The sequence below is a fragment of the Leptosomus discolor genome, chromosome 1 (assembly GCF_034619465.1).
Source record: "Leptosomus discolor isolate bLepDis1 chromosome 1, bLepDis1.hap2, whole genome shotgun sequence".
Taxonomy (NCBI): domain Eukaryota; kingdom Metazoa; phylum Chordata; class Aves; order Leptosomiformes; family Leptosomidae; genus Leptosomus; species Leptosomus discolor.
The window spans coordinates 51,004,918-51,025,807 of record NC_141391.1 but is presented as its reverse complement, the minus strand read 5'-3'; positions in this window follow the sequence as shown (position 1 = coordinate 51,025,807).

Below are 20,890 nucleotides of genomic sequence, written 5' to 3'. Positions count from 1 at the left end.
TTGGAAATTTGAGGACAGCTTGATGTAAGGTGGAGATACAGGTGTTTAGTATAGTTTTTTGTGACTTCACCAAAAAGACAACACTTTCCAAGAACGACCCGTTCTTTCTTCTATTTAGAGTCGAGAAAAGGAAAAAAAAAATCAAAGCCCATCTTACTGGTAAAGTTTAATCTTACTGGAAACCCAGTAATATAACAAAGGAAGTTGCACTTACTTTCTCTGAACTAGAAGAAATACCAGCAATAAATTCAGCTGCCTACGCAAAGACTATGATTATCACTCCAAACTCTGAGGTATTCAGAACTGGGTGATAGAACCCTAAATTCTTTATGACATTTTTAACCCCTGTGCAGATATCTTGGATGTCACTGAACATTTCAAATGGGACTTGCCACCTATGCTTAAGTGAATCCTTCCCTAAGTGTCAGTACATAGAGCTTTTATCCTGTTTTCAAATATAGCCACTATAAGAACTTCTGAGTTTTCCTTATTTGTACATAAATGGAAAGCCTATATATCATTACGTTGCAATATCTCTGTTGTTAGAACAGATCTTCTGAGGGCACGTGCATCATGATGCTATTTCGATGAATATTTAAATTGCAGATGAGAATGCCACCAATACATTCATATATAACACAAAAAATAAGCAACACAGTCCAGCAATGAGAGAAGGAAGCTACAATAGTATATATGTTTGTGAGTGTGTTTGTACCTATATCAAGGAGGCAGTGATGACTATCTTCAACCGCAAATGCAAAAATGATAGGTAGTTCTAATATGTAGTGAAAGGCATTGGTAAATCACTTGAGCAGTAGTGCATTCTTTGGCAATAAGCCAGTCATTGATAATAATACATTGCAAATATTTTGGATTCAGCTGTTTCCAGAACTGGGATTATATATCAAAGCCAGAATCAGTAAAAGTAAAACAATGTATTATTCTTAGGAATTCTGAGCCAAATACTTCCACCTTTTGGTTGAACACTGCTTATTTCAGTGGTATCTGATTCTGAAGAAGTTTAAGCTTGTCTAGTAAGATTATTTCACTAGGATATTTTTATTGTTTTGGTGGGTTAGTCTTGGCTAACAGCCAAACACCAACCCAGCCACTCACTCATTCCCCTCCCTTAGCAAGACAAGGGCAGAAAATAAGATGAAAAGGCTCATAGGCTGAGATGAATACAGAGAGATTGTTTAGCAAGTACTGAGGAAAATTAATTTAGTCTATAGTAATTTAAAATAGATTTGGGTAGGGAGAAAGAAAGACAAACATTAAAACAACACATTTCTTCCCCACTCTACCAAGCTTAGTTTCACACACCTTCACTCCAGACTCTTCTACTCCTCTCCTGAGCAGCAGGGTTGAGTACAGGGGGAAATAGGTATGAGTGGCTCCTCTCTGCCACTCCTTCCTTCTCACACTTCCGCCTTGCCTGGTGTGTGCTTTCGCATGGGCTGTAGTCAGCCCTTCTGGGAAAAAAAAAAAAAAAATCTGCTCTGGAGTGTGTTCTCCCCCAGGCTGTAGTTCCTTCAGGAAATATCCACCTGCTCCAGCCTGGGTTCAGTCCTGTTACTCCTCCTTCTCCTCCTCCTCCTCCTCTTCTTTTTCTGACCTTGGTGTTCCATCTGTTGTTTCTCATTCACCCTCTTTTCTGCCCATCCAGCATTTTCTGCCCTTTCCTAAACATGTTTTCACAGAGGTGCCACCAGCTTCGCTAGTGGGGTCAGCTGTGTTCTGCAGTGGGTCTGCTGTGGAGCCAGCTGGAACCAGCCATCCCTGGCAGAGGGAAGCCAAGACCTCTTCCCACATAGGCTACCTTTGCAGCCCCATGCTACCAAAACCTTGACACATATAGCCAACGAAGTTATAGAGCAGGAAAATTTATTTTACAACTTTTCACATTTCCAACTTAAGACCCTACTTCAACAGGCTTAAACACTTCTCCCAGACCTGACAAACCTTTTGACAAAAGTAATGGTTTAGGAGCAGTGATTTGTCTAGGGACCCTCCGACTCCAGATATGTGCCATGCTGTTAATTCAAGTGGTGCTTTTTAATTTTCTATTAGATTTTTCCTAGAAAAACTTTAGGAGGTCTTATTTTCCATTTTATGATTTTTTTTTCTTTTTTTGAAACTCTGATCTTTCTTTTATGAAGCAGAAATACTGATTTCTGGAGAGTTTGGGTTTTTTTTTCTTTTTTTAGATGAACCATACAGCTGAAATCTTTTTATATACATGGATATTTTTAATAATTGCTTTCTTTAGTTTCATAAAATATGGTGCACACTGGATTAGGTTTCAGTACTTTATATTAGTTAACTCAATGTTGAATTTCTAGAGCAATTATGGAATTCATTGAGGTAACATTTAATTTAATTTCTTATAACATACTGTATTTCTCTGAATATAATACTAATACTAATAAAATTCTGGTTAAATGATGACAGTACACACATAATTTACCTATATGAAATTTAATCTTTTAAAGTCATTTCCCTGTCCGCGTATTACACTGTTAAAGTACTTTGTGGCAGAGTGAAAGATATTTTGCTCTGTTTTTTGTTTGTTTCATTTTTATCTTTTTATTTTTCTAACAGAAAGACAATTTTATTGCTAAAATTTCTTGAGGCATCAACATTAGTTCATCAGTGTCACCAACTGGTGGGAGCTTTCTGGGTTTTAATTTGATCAATAATTGCATAGATGTTCCAGTGGTAGGTGAACTATCAATCCATTAGTTTAAAAACTATTTATGTGAAAATTTTATTCTCTGTTTCACCGAAATATTCTGTGCCAGTATAGAAACAGCAGTGCATTAGCCTTCACAGCTTTTAAGTGTTGTGAGGATTTTTGAGCTAAACACATCCACTTGGGCATTATGTTTGAGAGAACACTGTGGACTATACTTATGAGATCTGTGTAGGCACTAGGTTCTCTATGCTATAATAAGCAACAAAAACTGTTTTCAGATGTTAGTATATTGTTCAGACTATTAATGCATTTTATATCACAAAATAACTGCACTAGAAATAGAAATAAAAGAGGAAAAAAAAAAACCCACAAAAATAATCCTAGGATGTTGGGTGGAGAAGTCAAGGTCTTCACTCTTCCATTGCAGTGGAGTACCATAACCACTAGATTATGCTTTTTATCTATTCTTTATGAGTCTTCAGATTTTGTAGTATAGTAATTCAGTTTCAGTAGAAAGCATGTACGACTTCCGGTGAAGTCCCTTTTTCCCCAAAACTAATTATAGCATGGCTATTTTTAAAGACATTTTGTTTTGCCAGATGAGGAACAAACTGAACCACAGTATTCTATTTTTCATTCAAATATTTCTTTAGTAAATTATTGTTATCACAATGTCAGCAAATCTCTGCCCTGACTAACTTTTCTTGTAGTTGTGTTTTAAGAAGAGAGTACTGCTCCAAATGTCACTGTAAGCACCTGCAAAGGTTGTGTAAAGAGAAAGTTTTCAGATTCTGGATACCAAATGCAAGGGGTTGACACTTAATCTACTATCTTCTTTGAGCAAAAATGTTTAAAAATATCTTCAGAGATGAAAAATAAACAATTAATCAAAAATGTTTTGATTACTTTTTACTTATCTTAAATCAAAACATTTTTGTCTTTCACTTTGACAGAGCACAGAAGTATAAAAATTTATATGCTGAAATGGTCTATAACTCTTAAGAACTCTGTGTAGAATAAGTCCATTTAAAAATATTTATTTTTCTATACAAAGAAAATATTGTAATAATAATAATAATAAAGGCAAATAAGCAAGTACACTGAATAGTTTAATATTCACAAACAAAACTTACAAGAAACACTGGGCCAAAGTCTTCTTTCCTCTCAAAAATTTAGGAGCACTTTTGAATATTTAATGTTCTGTTGGTGGCTTTCTACCTGCACTAGAGCTATTAGTATTAATGCAAATTGCAGCTCTGTAGCCTCAGATGTTACATTCAAAGCTCATTTTCTGATGTCATTATAACACGGCTTTTTGGAAAACTGATTTACTTTATTTTCTAAAATACTGTTCAGGAGGATGTTCTGGCATAATTAAGTCAATAACATTACTTATAATCTCTACATAAAAGTAATTATTTCATTGTCAAGTACTATGCTGATGAATATAGACTAAAGATGTCATTTGCTACAATTACTGTTTTCTGAAAATTCTGTTTCAGTATGTAACCCTATAGGCCTGTGATTTCCTAAAGGAAATTTTCTAACGGAAAGTAACTCCACCATTTGGTCAGAAATTGACAGACTATGTACTCATCCCACCTTGAGAAACCCAGGATGAGTATTTCAAAAATTAACCCCTACCCTCCTTGTGGCTCCAAATGCTTTCCCTCCCTTTGCTCCAGAAAATTAAGCAGAAAGCAAGTCATAAGGCTTTGTACTGTTCCACACGTTGAAATAAACAGTATGCTTTAACTATAGGGATATAACCCACTGTGGTGGCCTCAATACCATGCCTAGACACTGTACATGAAGATGATGTTATACCTGAGATTTATTAACAGAAAAAGTTACAGGCTTTTGGCAGGTCTAAAGTGGGATTACAACACGCCATATGTAATGCTCTCCAAAATAACAGTATTACCATCTTTCTGCTAAAGGTGCTTAAATATCTTAAACTGACAAGTTCTAGAGCTGATCCCAACCTCAGCTGTTCATTCTGTGTGTAGCTCCTAATTAAGTCACTGTGGCATTAAATTTGCCTATATTGTTTCTTCTTCCTTGAAGCTACTGCATGAATATGCGTATGCATGTACTTAATTTATAATGCCTCCTGTCCCTGGTGGTCCCTGGCACTAGAACAGCCCTGGCAGGAGCAGGACAGGTCTCTCTTAAGGGGTTGGGGTGGTCTTGGCCAGTTGGAGCTGACTGGAGCCAGCCGGAGCTCATTCCCCTAACCCTCACGTGGCTGTTGCACATCCAGAAGGAGCTGCTGCTTGTTGGGAGCAACAGGGGTGGGGGGAACAACAGCCCTTTGTGTCACGGGGGGGGGGAACCTTCCTTCTCCCCCGCGGGGCCCCTGGGGCAGCCAGGGGGTGGTGGAATGAGTAGGGAAGAGAGGGACCCCTGAGGGAGGCCAGCACCAGACAGGGACCCATGCAGAGAAGAAGGGTTTATGCTAGCGATGACTTCTGTCTGGAAGGCGGAGGGGTAGAAGAATCAATGAGGATGAAGGAGCAGTAAAAACCTTGCATAACTTGTACAATAATGTTAAAAGGCACTGTTTCCTTTATACCCGTTAGAACATGATTTATAGTGTATTACATTTTCTGAGGTTGGTGGCTGAGGCCAAGGTATGAATACAAGCAAACTTGTTCCATCTGAGCAAACTGCAGAGCCAGAAACCATGAAGAAGCAGGCTGAGACTTTCCCAGTTACTACTCACAGACCATTTCAGGCAAGTGGTGGAGTACAACTACATCCAGCCCCCGTCACAAAAATAAGTGGATAGAAGGGTTCTTTCAACAATTGCATGGACTTACTATTTGCGTTCTGAAATGTAGTTGTCAGAGAAGAAATTAGAAAGACTGTGATGGTTCTGCTGCTTATCTATTATCTGATCTCTCCTGCTGAGAGATTAGATCATGTTTCAGATAAACTAATAAGAAAACCAAAATGCCAGACACTTTCCAGCAAAAGATTTGTACATTCTCAAACTTCTATTTCACATATTGCCATAATCCCTAGTTTGGAAGACCTTGCTGATAAAGCTTAAGATTTAAGAAAGTAGAATCTGAAGAATCATAAAACAGTTTTCAGATTTTAGTCCACATCACTTTTTGGATTGGCCTTAATTCCTTTTTTTTTTTCCCCTCTAGTGTTTTTGCTTTAAACCATCTGGTCAGCATGCCATATTTAATTTGAAATTATGATCTATCATTAAAGATTCCTTTTCTCAGATAAACAGAAGTTCTTTTTCTCTTTCTTTAAAAAAAAAAAAAAAATGTTGTGCAGCATCTTTCCATTCCCAGGGGCACTGAAATCTGCTAAATTCTTTCATACAAGCATTTCCTCAATGAGGGCATCATTCTTCAAGCTTTTCTTTTTTCTATTTATTTCAGTTCTCTCTTTGGTAACAAATCTGATCCTGTAAGTTAAGTCAAGGCATATGGATGACAGGGGTATGATTAGAAACATCCAACATGGCTTCACAAAGGGCAAATCATGCCTGACTATTTTGTCTTCTAAGACAAAGTGACTGTATCTGTGGACAAGGGAAGAGCAACTGATAGCATCTATGTGGGCTTCTATAAGGCTTTTGATACAGTCCCCCACAACATTGTTGTTGCTTAATCAGAGAGATATGAGTTTGACAGATGGACTATTTGATGGATAAGGAATTTACTAGATGGCCATGTCTAGAGTTACACTGACACTGAGTCAGTGGCTCAGTGTCCACATGGAGATCAGTAACAAGTGGTGTCCTCAGGGGTTTGTACTGGAACTGATACTGTACAATATCTTTATTAAAGACATAGACAATAGGACTGAGTGCACCCTCAGCAAGTTTGCAGATAACATCAAGCTGTACGGTGCAGCAGCTATGCTTGAGGGAAGGGATGTCATCCAGAGGAACCTTGATAAGCTTGAGGAACGGGCCCATGCAAACATCATGAAGTTCAACAAGGCCAAATGCAAAGTCCTGCACCTAGGTCAGGGCATTCACCAGTATCAATAGAGACTGGGCAATGAAAAGACTGAGAGAAGCCCTGCAAAAAAGGACTTTGGGATACTGATGGATAAAAAATTAGACTTCAGGTATCAAAGTGCTCTTGCAGTCCAGAAAGCCAATCGCATCCTGAGCTGCATCAAAAGAAGTGTGGCCAGCAGGCCAAGGGAGGTGATCTTCCCCCCTCTATTCCACTCTCGTGAGACACCACTTGCGGTACTGCATCCAGCTCTGGGGTCTCAAGCACAATGAAGACATGGATCCATTAAAGCAGATCCAGAGGATAGCCATGAAAATGATCAGAGGGCTGGAACACCTCTCCGATGAGGAAAGGCTGAGAGAGTCGGGGTTGTTCAGCCTGGAGAAGAGAAGGCTTCAGGGAGACCTTATTGTGGCCTTTCAATACTTAAAGGAGGCTTACAGAAACAACAGAGAAAGACTGTTTACCAAGGCCTGTAGTGATAGGACAAGAGGTTTTAAACTGAAAGAGGTCAGATTTAGATTGGTTATATGGAAGAAATTCTTTACTATGAGGGTTGTGAGACACTGGAACGTGTTGCCCAGAGAAGTTGTGGATGCCTCATCATTGCAATTGTTCAAGGCCAGGTTGGATAGGGTTTTGAGCAACCTGACCTAGCGAAAGATGTCCCTGACCATGGCAGGGAGGTTTGGACCAGATGATCCTTAAAAGCCCCTTCCAACCCAAACCATTCTACTGTTCTTTGATTCTATGATTTGATTAATCAAGCTCGTATGTTCATAACAGTGCTATCCTGTAAAATGGTAACAAGAAAGACTGAAAGAAATCCAATGCTGTTTTTTAAGAGAAGTTGAGGTAAAACTGTAAAGTCTGAACTGGAATTTCAGATCATATATAGAAAACCAAACAAAGCTGGGAAGAAGTGTATGCCTACGCTTTTCTGGTTTTTGTCTCGTTTGAGGTCTCAAAGATACTGTCAAACTGGAAAGAGTACAGTGAAGAGCCACTAAAGAGCACATGACATGTAAGGGGTGGCTGAACAGCTTGGAGAACAGATAGCTAAGGGGCGATTTAATAGCAGCTTTCTGCTGCATAAAAGAGGGGTACAGATGAAAGAGTGTCAGCCTCCTTTCATGGGTGCACAGTGAAAGAACAAGGGACAGTGATCGCAAGGAGCATAAAGGGAAATTCTGATAAGATATAAGGGGGGGCAGGGAACAAACCAAAAAAATGCAATGAGAATGGATAAACACTGGAACAGTTTGTGCAGAGATGTTGTAGAATCTCCATCTTTGGAGATACTGAAAATATGACCAGATAAGACTCTGAGTAATCTGATCTAACCTTTAGGGTAGCTGGCTTTTGAACAGGAAGTTCAAACAGATTACTACCTCCAGTAGTCCCTTTCAAACTTTTTTTCTGTGATTCCATAGTTCAATATTTTTCCAGTAGTTTAACTTAAATTATAGATAAGGACAGCAAAAAAAATATCAATGGAAAAAAATCTGTGGGCAGCAGAAATAAGGTCAATAATCATTAATTTTTTAATATATGTTCAGAGGAATTAAGGTAGTAATGTTGTTACAGATACCAGATAAAGAGTAAGGCATTAATAATTCAAATGCAAAAGATATATGCAAATAATGCATTTATTCTGTAGTAAAATCCATTTAACTGGATGAATGGTAAACATTTTGAAAGTAAAAATCCAGACCACTCACCACAAAGACCATTAAAAGAATGGATTGATGGAAAGGCTTTATAAATATGCCTGATAAAGATTTGGAGAACAGCCTGTCTAGTGAGAAGCAGATGTAATTCAGTCTATGTAATCTACCCAGAGAGTAAGAAGTGTCTTGGTCATAGTACAAAGTATGTTCATAAAGAATGGATTCCTTACTCTTTCTATAATACAGCAGCAACAGTTGTCATGAGGAAGGGATCTGATATTTTCTAATCACAATTCAACAAAGAATGAGGACATGGGGCTGCTACTGTCTAATTAGAAGGCAAATGTGGGGCTCAAAGTATGCTTTACTTTGCCCATATGTGTGATGTAACACACCATTTAAAGCTGCTGGTACAACGTAGTTTCTATTTTGTGATGGTGGTGCACATCTGAGTGAACAAATTCTGTCAGCTGCTGTTAGAGATGAAAATTTTACAGAGAAATGGGTATGTTGTACTCAATCTATAGAGTGAAAGTATAAACTAGGGGATCTTTGGAGACCCTTCTTAAAATTCCTCTCCTTGGCTTTGCTTTCTGAAATTTGCTTTGATCTCAACCTGTTACTTGAATAAAGAGAAAAGGTTCTAAAATTACGAAAAATAATTACCACAAAAGTTTGCAATAGACCCATAAAAGACTGAAGACTAAGCCTCATCCTGAAGTATACTAAGAATATAATCAAATCTAATATTTACAATGGGAAGTGACTATGTAGAATTATGTAGGGAGTGAGTACATTTTGTTATTTAATATGAAATGCATCTGCATCAGCCCTTCATAATAAGTTATATTATGTATCATAGAAGCGCTTCAGAAATTTAGAAAGTACTTTAGTATTCAACCAGAAGCTTGCAATTCTTATGCAGAAATTAGTAAAAAAAAGTCCAAACCAGTTATTTTATTTGCAGATATATTTAATTGCCTCTACAAAAGGCAGTAGAGGTCTTCAATAACATTCTTAAAGATCCTTGCAGGTGAACTATAAGTGAGTCATTGCGCAGAGGAATTAGTAAAGGTTCTGTAGATGTGTATACATTCTGTAACGATGTTGAAGTATCTAACACTTTCAAAAAAATAGTTTGAATAGAAGTGAAAATGACAAAACCAACAAACTTGAGGAATGATCTTTTTTATTTTAAATGTTTGATTCAAAATTCTAGGGAGCAGAAAGAAAAAAAAAAACAACATACACATGCAAGTTACTGCTGTTGCCAATTTATATAGTTACTGAAATCAACAAAAAGTTTTCAACATATTTCAGTGTTTTGCATCTTCATTCCAGGGAAAAATGTGGTAGTTTGTCTAAAGTGACATAAGCTGAAAGTAATGCTGTTTTAAACATAGTATCTTCAGTGTCTGTTCAAATGTAAACTTGGTTTCATAACTGATTACGTTCACTGAGCTTTAAGTCGGTAGGTAATTTAACCTGCTGTTTTGGTTGCACTAATGGTTTCATAGTGATGAAAGAGGCACAAAAAGCCTCCATTTGCCATACAAAAAGTAGTTAGAATACACCCAAGAAGGCTAACATTCTGCATATATTTAAAAATACTTATATAGAAAAACAATAATTTAGAAGACAGAAGTGGCAAAACGTGCCTTTTCTATCATCTGAATATAGTATCAAACATACAAGAAGATGGTGAACTGAAAGAATTTTTGACATTTCTTTGTTCTAAGTTAGAAGTAGCAGACAGCTATCTCAGAAAATTACTTTAAATAAAATAAATGTGTTGGTATGAAAAATGAATGGAAAAAATAAAAGTACAATTTATGAATGAAGAGAGATTTTTCTATATATTCTACATTTTGTATCTGGAAAAGATAGGAAGAATTCTTGTCTTCAACTACAGTCATGAGCTTTGCTTGGTTGATTGTTTGCTTGCAGGAAAGTTACAGCAAATGTCCTAAGTATAAAAAGTTGGGATCACATTAAAGTTATAAAAAACTAACATCACTACAAAAAGTCTGTTAATCTAGGTGAAAATACATGTAAATATTTTAATTGTTGTGCCATTTCAGTAGGATAAAAGTTTGGTCAGATATGTAGAGGAGTGGCTTTCCTAAAATAACTTTTGAGAAGAGGTTAATGAAAGGCATGCAGTGCTCAAACTACATACTGCTGCTCAGCCAGACCTGTAGGCAGTCGATGATTTATTTAAGCTAATAATTTATTAATTCATATTAATCTTTGCACTAAGTGGAAAACAAGAAACTAGTATTCTCAGGTGATTGGATATGGGTCTATATGCTGAGAGATGAAGGAAGTAGAGTCAGAATGGTTTGGGTTGGAAAAGCCCTTAAAGATCATCTAGTTCTAACCCCTGCACCATGGCCAGGGACACCTTCCACTACATGAGGTTGCTGAAAGCCCCACGCAACCTGGCCTTAAACAATTCCAGAGAGGGGGCAGCCACAACTTCTCTAGGCAACCTGTTCCAGTGTCTCAACCCCCTCACACCAGAGAATTTCTTCCTAATATCTAACCTAAATCTAAGCTCTTTCAGTTTAAAACTGTTTCCTCTCATCCTATCACTACACTCCCTGATAAAGAGTTCCCCCCCCATCTTTCCTGTAGGCCCCCTTTAGGTACTGGAAGGCCACTATAAGTTCTCACTGGAGCCTTCTCTTCTCCAGGCTGAACAACTCCAACTCTCTCAGCTTGTCCTCAAAAGGGAAGTACTCCAGCCCCTTGATCATCTTCATGGCCCTCCTCTTGACCTGCTATAACAGGTCCATGTCTTTTTTGTGCTGGAGAGCCCAGTGCTGAATGCAGTACTCCAGGTGGGGTCTCACCAGAGCAGAGTAGAGGGGGAGAATCACCTCCCTTGACCTGCTGGCAACACTTCTTTTGATGCAGCCCAGGATGCAATTGTTTTTTGGGCTGCACTGCAAGTGCAAATTGCTGGCTCATATTCTGTTATTCATCCACCAGCACCCCCAAGTCCTTCTCCACAGGGCTATTCTCAATCCACTCCTTATCCAGACAGTATTTGTTCTTGGTATTGCCCCAATCCACGTGCAGTACCTTGCACTTGGCCTTGTTGAACTTCACGAGGTTTGCATGGGCCCACTTCTCAAGCCTGTCAAGGTCCCCCTGGATGGCAACCCTTCCCTCCAGCCTGTCGACTGCACCACACAGCTAGCTGTCATCAGCAAACTTGCTGAGGGTGCACTCAATCCCACTGTCCATGTTACCAACAAAGATGTTAAACAGCTCTGGCCTCTGAGGAATTCCACTTGTCACTGGTCTCCACTCGGACATCAAACTGTTGACCGCAACTCTTTGAGTGAGACCATCCAGCCAAATCATTATCCACTGAGTGGTCCATCCGTCAAATCCATATCCGTCCAGTTTAGAGATAAGAATGTCATGCAGATCAGTATCAAATGCTTTGCACAAGTCAGGTAGATGGATGTCAATTGCTCTTCCCTTATCCACTAATGCTGTAACCACATCGTAGAAGGTCACCAAATTTGTCAGACACGATTTAGCCTTAGTGAAACCAACCTTAGTTGGCTGTTACCAACCACCTCCTTATTTTCCATATGCCCTAGCATACTTTCCAGGACGAACTGCTGCATGATCTTCCCAGACACAGCGGTGAGACTGACAAGTAGATCCGTCAGATTTCCCTGGCTCTGAGTAACTACTGGACACCAATAAATAACAAGTATGAAATAAAGAAGCAGCTTCATACTAGATGAAAACTGGAAATCTGGATAAAGATTATTTAAAAAGCAGTTCACCCCAAATCCAGAAGCATCAGCAAAAAAGAAAATCAGAAGTAGCAATTCTAGCCAAATGTGACAATTTAGACGTTTTAGAGGTTTTCAGTTAACTGAGAGAATCATCATCATGCTCTATGAAGCTCCTGTGACAGTGTTTGACAATATAAGGATAATTAACATACTTAAAATGGAACTTGGAAGAAAGAGACTTTCTGTAAGGGTCGGTCCGAAAACAGCATTGTCTCAACCTTGTCATCAGGAATATGGACTCTGAAAGTTAGGCTAGTATCTTGACAGGAGTCTGCAGTGGCCTGCCTGAAAAACAGTTGCTGATCCTGTGAATGGAATGCCAGGCTTGTGAGGTCATTATCCCCTGGACAGAGCAAGGACGAGAGTTGCATCTGGCAGGAAACAGGAAAAGGACAGAGATGCTGCTATCTGCTACTCCCTTCTAGAAAATTTGTGGGGGGACATAACAGCTGAAGGAGGGAGCCTTGCGCAGGTAGGATGGCTCTGTTTTGGTGAAAGAGTGCTGTGTCGTTCTCTAGTGCCAGGGACGAGCCTGAGAATTGTTATCAAGAAGATCAGCATCAATGGAGCCAAGAAGAGGTGAAGATACAGAGGAGGAGCAAGGGGTGCTACTTGGCATAAAAAGGGGCTCCTCAGTACCCTAACTTTGGAAGCTTTCCTCACCAAGGATCACGACAATTGTTAGGACCAGCGGGACGCTGCCTGGACCTGGGACCGTAGGGATACCTTGGATCCGCAGTGGTAGCTATTGATCTCTTTCCTCTTTTCACTTTACTTTTCACTTTCTTTTCACCCTCTTTCCCTATCACACACCGCTTTACGGGCAAACAATGGTTTCACTGTTAGATTGTAGCAAACCCCTTTGGTGTGGTCACCTTAATTTTGCACTTCGAGATCACAGCAAACAAACCACCACGAGTCCACTGAGTGGACCATGACACTTTCATACACACCTTTGATAGTATAAGGCTTTTTAGATGATGGCTTATGGCTACTCAGTTAGAAAAAGACCTGTAGATGGTTATGTACATGTGGCCTAAGAGACACTTTTGCTAGTCAACCTGTCCAAAATGTCATTATATTTCTTTAATGCATTTAAAAAAAAAAAAAAAAAAGTTGTTTGTTAATAATTTATTTATCGTAGGAAAGGTAGTTTGAGGGAAAGTATCTTTAAGATACTCTCCAGAGTGATTAAGATGTAGTTGTTACATCACTGCTTATTTTATCCCATGCTGATCAGCTAAAATGAAAAAACTAAAAATTACTTCTTTCAGATTCCTTGACACTGGTTACTAAAGATCATTGTGATCAAGTCTTAGAAAAGGAAGAAATTATGTCCTGGTATGTTTGGACCGTAATCCTGTCTTGTGCTTCAAAGGTACACACCTGTGCAAGACAGTTGTGGTCTATTGCACCTGTGTGACTACCCATCACGAAGATTTATACTCATCTTAGAAAGCACCCAGCGAGAGTAGACACATAAACAAATGTAGTGGATTGGTGTCTGGTGTGGTTTTCGTAGTGGAGGAGGGGGCTACAGAGGTGGCAACCATATGGACACTCAGGTCAATAAGGAAAGAGAGGGGGAGGTGTGCCAGTGCAAAGATTCTCCTGTGGCCCACGGTGGGGTGGCGGGCTGAGCTCCTGCAGCCCCTGGAGACCATCAGTGGCCCAGAGGTTGGCCTGCAGCCCGCGAAGGGCCCCGGGCCGGAGGAGCAGGGCCCGGGCCCGAAGCAGCCGCGACTCTGAGGCAGCCCGCGCTGGAGCCGCCCGTCGGTGGGAGGGCGGCAGCCCCGGGAGGGACCCGCGCTGGGGCGGTTCTGGGGAGCTGCGGCCCCGTGGGAAGGACTCCCGTTGGAGCAGTGGGTGGAGGGCTGTCTGCCGGGAGAGGGACCCCCCGGTGGGGCAGGGGAGGGCTGCGAGGGCCCTTCTCCCTGAGGAGGAAGGAGCAGCGGAGATACCTTGTGCCGAATGGACTGTAACCCCCATTCCCTGCCCCCTGTGCTGCTGGGGGGAAGAGGTAGCAGAGCTGAGCCCGGGGAGATGGGAGGGGTGGGGGAAGGTTTGTTTTTTAAGACCTGGTTGTATCTCTCGTTATCCTTGCTGGTGGTGGTTGTTCATTAAATGTATGTTGTTATCCCCAAGTTGAGTCTGTCTTTTGCCTGTGACCATAACTGGTGAGTGAGCCCTCCTTGTCCTTTGTCTTGACCCTGGAGCCTCTTGGTTGTATTCTCTCCTCCCCATCCCTTGAGGGACGCGGTAGGGGTGAGTGAGTGGATGCAAAGTCCTTTGTTGGTGGCTGGGTGGGCTCAAACCACGATGATATACCTAAGTTTAAAAACACTCAAACAGTATGTGGGCAATGTGTTAGAAGAAGCTTCTGTGCTCTCAAAGGATAGCAGAAAAAGGGAAATAGATGGGAAGATGATGTCTGTGATGACACCTTTCTACAGTAGCTCTTCTGATCTGTATTTGTGGCGTGCTTTGCGATTTCACAGTGTTACCAGTTTGGGAACTAAAAAATTATTTTTTCTTTTTTTGGTCTTCAGGTGGAAAAAAATTACTGTGGGAGAACTGAGGAATGCCTTAATGTATGATGGAATTATTCTGTACAGAAAGTAATTGTGTATGACTAGGAATAAACAGGTAGAAATTCTCAGTGTTATTAGAATTGCTAATATAATTGCAATACAATATCCATACATTCATATTTCATTCAGTTGGAAATCTTGATTTAAATTCTTTTTTACTATGACATAATGCCAAGAAATGACAAAGGAACAGAAGAAACAGCACCAAAAAAAAAATGCAACCTAGCACACAAGGGAAAGGTTTGATGAGAAAGAACATTACTACCATAGCAACAATCTGTCGTGTATACAGTTTCTTAACTTTAAATGCAGTTTTATCATTTTAGTGGGTGAGGGAGGTGTTCAGCTGTAGTATTTTTACGTCTAAATCTTAAAGTTGGGCTTCCAGCAGTGAAAATATTTTTTCTTGGTATTAAATCTGTTCCACTGAAAGGATGTTAAATTGGTTCACTGTATTCTAGTAAAACAGGTGGATTTAGGCAGTGAAAAATTATAATGTAACAGAGACCAATTACTGCTGAAAAGAGAAAAAATGGATGTGTTGCCATAATAGTAATTAAAAGAAGTGAATGTCTAGTGTATGAAGAATGAACTGAAGATATTAAACTTGAATCTAATCTCATAAGAGGTGAAATGAAGGACAGAAACAACCACAAACCATAAGGTGGGAAAGGATTATGGGTGATTGCACCTGAGTCACACGAATGAGTACATGAAGCTTTGATATTTCTGTTTAGAAACCTCAATGAAAAATGTGTGTCCACGTTATTCATGCATGTGCTGTACAACTCCCTGAACAGTGAGCCTGCAATACAGGATATACTATAATCATAAAACATTCTGGGGGACTGCAAGTCAGTTCTGCAGGTCATTCAATACATCAAAAGGGCATCAGTTACTATGCCTAAGCAAACCAAATTCACTGGGAATTTATAGTACACTAAATGCATCCCCAATGCATCAACACACTAAACTTACTGAATTTGTGCTATAGTATTAAACTGCATATACATAACAGCCACTTTTTTCAGGATTCCAGCTGTTACACAACCCAGTCAGAATAGCTATTATTTCTCTGTAGAATACTACAGAACAGACTTAGAAATCTCAGGCACAGGTTTTATAGGTAGGATCCCAAAGCCACACTGTCTCCCTTCCTCAAAATGACACCCAAGGAAAAAAAAAATCCCTTGAATAAGTACAAAGGAAGAAATCGCAGGAATGTGAAAACAAATTGAAAAATTAAATTAAGCCTGTTTAGACGAAGAGTACAGAAATAAAATATTACATGGAAGTTAAGCTAATTGCCTTAATTTTTACTGGCTTAGTATATGTTATCATGCATAAAAGGACTTCTGTAACAGTCTGGGAGCTTCAGTGCAAATGAGAATAGATTATTTTACTTTTGAAGCCTGGCCAGCCTACAATATGGAAGTAGGTACATCTGTTCCTGCTGATGTGTCTTCCAAAGGTATGTGACAGTGTCATCATACTTGAAGGCCTCATTCTATCTTCAGGATTTATCCTCCAAGTACATTGTCTCCTGCCACTACACCTTGAATCTATACAGAGACACTTTCAATGTTCAGCCTTCCTTTTACAGGTAATGCAGACATAACTAGGTATGGCAATATGGTATATTACACTCAAGGTACGCCCTCTAACATTAAAATAGAGGCATAGCCAGAAAAGATAGGTACAAATACAATACACAGGTAGGATATCTGAAAAAGATCCTGGGCAGCCAGGTTAAAATATACAGATACACAAGTTTTATATTTCCTAATATGCCTAAAATCTATTGCTTATCACAACCCAATCAGTTTTCATTGCGGTCTAGGAAGGCCAACACCTGTCCAAAAATAAAAGACATTCTCACTTGGAGTGAAGATTCATCTAGAACATTATTGCACCTCTGAAACTAGCCAATATAGAAGCCTAAACAAGAGTAAATGTGTAAATGTTTGCTTCCTTGCTATCCATTAACTGCTTCCAGAGACTAGTGACTTAAAAGTTCTTAGTAAAGAAGCAGTCTCTTACTACAGTACATACTGCCCAATTTTAGGTGTCTGCAATCTACACATGCAGCTCTACATCTGAGCTAGTGTCCTTATTCAACCTCAGTAGTCCACAGAGAGGAATAGAAACTCTGTGGGCAGGTTAAAGAAACCCCAGAGATATTGAGGTGACTATCTCAGATTCAGATTACTTCTTCAATTTTTACAGTTGCATTTTGAACCAGTGTAAATATTTGGTATCACACTACTTAGCTGTGTTCTGTGAAATCCATTGTTTGGTCTGTTTTTAACTTATCTTTTTTAATTTGGTATCTACCAGTTCTGTTTCAGCTTGTGTTACAAGACACTCTTGCATAATGATATCTTGTATTATAAGAGATAACAAGCTTTTATACATGAAAGACGTAACCTGCATTTTATGCTTTCCTTCAGCCCATAAAGGTTCCCTTCAGTGAAGGACACTGAATAATGGGGTGAACATTTCATTTTGTTATAGTGATACTGTGTCACCTTGCTGAAGTATTGCCTGGTCCTAAAAAGAGATTGTTAATCTGCTGTTAAAACTGCAGTAAACATGACAGCCAGGTCTTTCACATCCTGCATCATTGTTTTGCGAGAAATTCATTGTATAATGTTATTGGAATGCCACATACTTAGGCAGCAAAACTGTTTATGATTTGATTTACTTAACCACATGACAAGGATCATGTTCTGGATATATAATATGATGTTAATGCTCCTAAGTAAACTGTCTAATTTGATGCCTTAATCAAGGATATGAACTACATTCCCAGAGCACCAAAAAAGCAACAGGTTTCAGTACTCCAGCTCCCAAGCTATCTTTGGATATTCCTCTTCAATAGCTCCTAAGGCTACATTGGATTAATGTAAACCAGCAAAGGTAGGCAGACGCAATTACAGGACAGGCATGCATAGGAACCTGCTTCAAAAACACACGAGCAGGCTATACACAAAGCATCTCACCTTTTAAGTGCAGGAAAGGTAGACTACTTTTATTATCATGGCCTGTCAGTTCAACTAAGTGTCTGCCTGATTTGCAACCCAAGTTTAGCATGCCTAGAAATGTAATAAATCCACATAAATTTGGAATTTATTCTAAGAAGGGTGAAAAAGTTGTCATGCCATATATTGTGTCTCATTAATTCCCGTATCCTAGTGTTTCTGGTTCCTCCTGTTTCGGGTTCCTCCTGTTCCCATACTCAAACATGAACTTAAAAGATAGTGGATGAAAATTCCTTTTTATAGTAATGTGATTGAAAAACTGTGTATTGACTGAAGCAACATTAGGGTTTTGCCTCTTTTTCTAACAGATATTCTTGCGAATTCAGTCGGGGATCTGACACAAAAATATGTTTATGTATTTGTTTGGTTCACATTTTGTAAATCCAAGACAGTTTTAGAAGTTTCTCAAACCAAAGTATATCCTCCTATACACTCTTCCAACAGATTTGTCTCTAAATTTTGTTCAAAACTACATGTGCAAAGATAATAGCTGTAGACATAATTTAGTCAAAAAATAATTTTGGTTTCTTGTCGTAATGCATTGGATAAGAATTAATTTAACACTTCAAAGTCCAGGTGGAGTTCATCCTGATATTATGGAAAACACAGATTTTACTGGGCAAAAAATGGAAAATAAAAAATCCCCAACATAAAAATTAGTAGGACTCATCAATAACAAACTTTCAAAATTCAAATTTGCAACACCATGCTAACATCAAATGTTCAGTATTTGTGATTGTTCTGGAAAATAAGTTCTGGGAAAACTTTTACATGTTATATGCTTGAGAGATTTTGATTTTCTCTTCATTGAAAGTTTCAGTAAAAATAGTTAAGCTTCAAGACACAAGAGAAAAAAATCACCTTTCACAGCATTATCTGTCATCTTCTCCTAACCTAGTGATTGTTGAATGCTGAATGGAAAGTTACTGCCTTAGTCATGAAAGACACTACTCAAGAAGACACGTAAAATCACATACATGCCAACTTCTGGGCCTACACTTTAGGATAAATAACTGCCAAAACATTGCTTCCATCTTGTAGATGCAATGAAGCCTATACAATGTGTGCCTGTGTATGTGTACATGCATGTGTGTGCACAAATTAAGTGACACAGAGGACTGCTTTGTGTGACTATTTTGTGATAAAATTACAAAGCAACATTCTAAATTGAAGCGGTAACAGATTTTTTTAGAAGAGAGCAAATCAAGACCACAGATGGGACCTGTACCATTTTTTAAAGCATTACATTTGAGCTAACAGACAGCTTTGACTTGTTGTAAGATACACGCCAATTTGCCTTGCAAGGCCAAGTATTTTTAATCGTGAAATCTGCTAAGAGAAAGAAATAGCTTCCTCTGATTCCTCTCTCCCTCTGTATTATAAAAAAAAGTGAAGGAAGTAGACCTTGATTTTGATTCTCTATCTGTTATTGAAATAGTTTTTATAAAGTTCAAAATTTCAGTGGCAAAAATAAGCCTGATACTTTTAAAAAAGTTCATTTTTTTCAGAATAACCATTTAACCCATTATGCACATGGAACACTTACAAACCCATGAACTTTTTGGTTGTTCGTATATAGAAATAGGTATGTGTAGATTCATTGGTATACAGCACATTGATGATACTGTAAAATTATCTTGACTTGTTTTCTGTAGCAAGATGTAGCAATCTTTGGACAAAATTGATTTCTTGTACAAAAAAATATGGCTTTTCTTTATGACCATATGTGTAATTTTACTATATTCTGCACATAGCAAATTATAGTCTTATTCTAATACATTCTTAATTTGACGTCTTTTTTGTTTTATTATTATTATGAAATCACTACTGTCTTTTTTTTTTAATTACTGAATGGGGTTTTATTTTTACAGAAGTTTTCTTTTTTCCTCCTGCAGAACTGTGATTTTAATTCTCTGTCAATGAACAAATACATAGTCTATCTCCTGAATACCTTTAATAGAGGGTTTGTTTGTGTGTTTGTTTTCACTATTAGCTTTCCTGTGTATCCTAAAAAAATGGACAACTATGTTTGTCAATGTATGGGAGGCTCCTATACACCATGTAATTAATTACTGAATACAAATCCTATTATACTTGGCTATGTAAGAACTTAAGAATCCAGTGGCTTTGTATTTTCCCAGGCTGTGCTTTAAACAAATGTCTACCTTTTTTTTCTTATGATTATACTTTCACCATTAGGTTTTTACCATTTCAACATAACTCTGCTTGGATAGAGTTAAATTCATTAATGTCAGTTTCTGTAATCATTTTAGAGAAGTACATACTTCTCTGAGCAATCCAATAATTTCTGTAAGGTAATGGGATCTATATAGAGGAGCTGCTTTAAATTGACCTGAATTTTCCTAAGACAAGGTAAGGACACCACAAAATAAAACAAACAATAAAATAATAATAACAAAATTATGTCAAACAATACAAAATGAAGTAATACAAAAAGAAAATAATAAAATAATGTAGAAATGCTATATCAATTCTGCTTTTATCTCACTAGCTTTATTTTCTGACTCAATTGTCTTGGCTTACATGTGTCAAGTAAGAGGGCTACACCACATCTTGTGGAATACATTACAATTTTAAACTTACTGCGGCAGCTGAGTTCTTGTATCATAGCTGGTAGATTCACATTTCTGTATGTTCTTTCTTTGTCGTGGTTTAAGTCCACCCAGCCGGCAACAAAGCACCCTGCAGCCACTCACCCCTACTCCATCCCCCGAGGGATGGGGAGGAGAAAATACAACCAGAGGGCTCCAGGGTCGAGACAAAGGACAGGGAGGGCTCACTCACCAGTTATGGGCACGGGCAAAAGACAGACTCAACTTGGGGATAACAACATACATTTAATGAACAACCACCACCATCAAGGATAATGAGAAATACAACCAGGTCTTAAAAAACAAACCTTCCCCCACCCCTCTCATCTCCCCGGGCTCAGCTCTGCTACCTCTTCCCCCCCAGCAGCGCAGGGGCAGGGAATGGGGGTTACAGTCCGGCCGGCACAAGGTGTCTCCGCCGCTCCTTCCTCCTCAGGGAGAGGGGCCCTCGCAGCCCTCCCCTGCCCCACC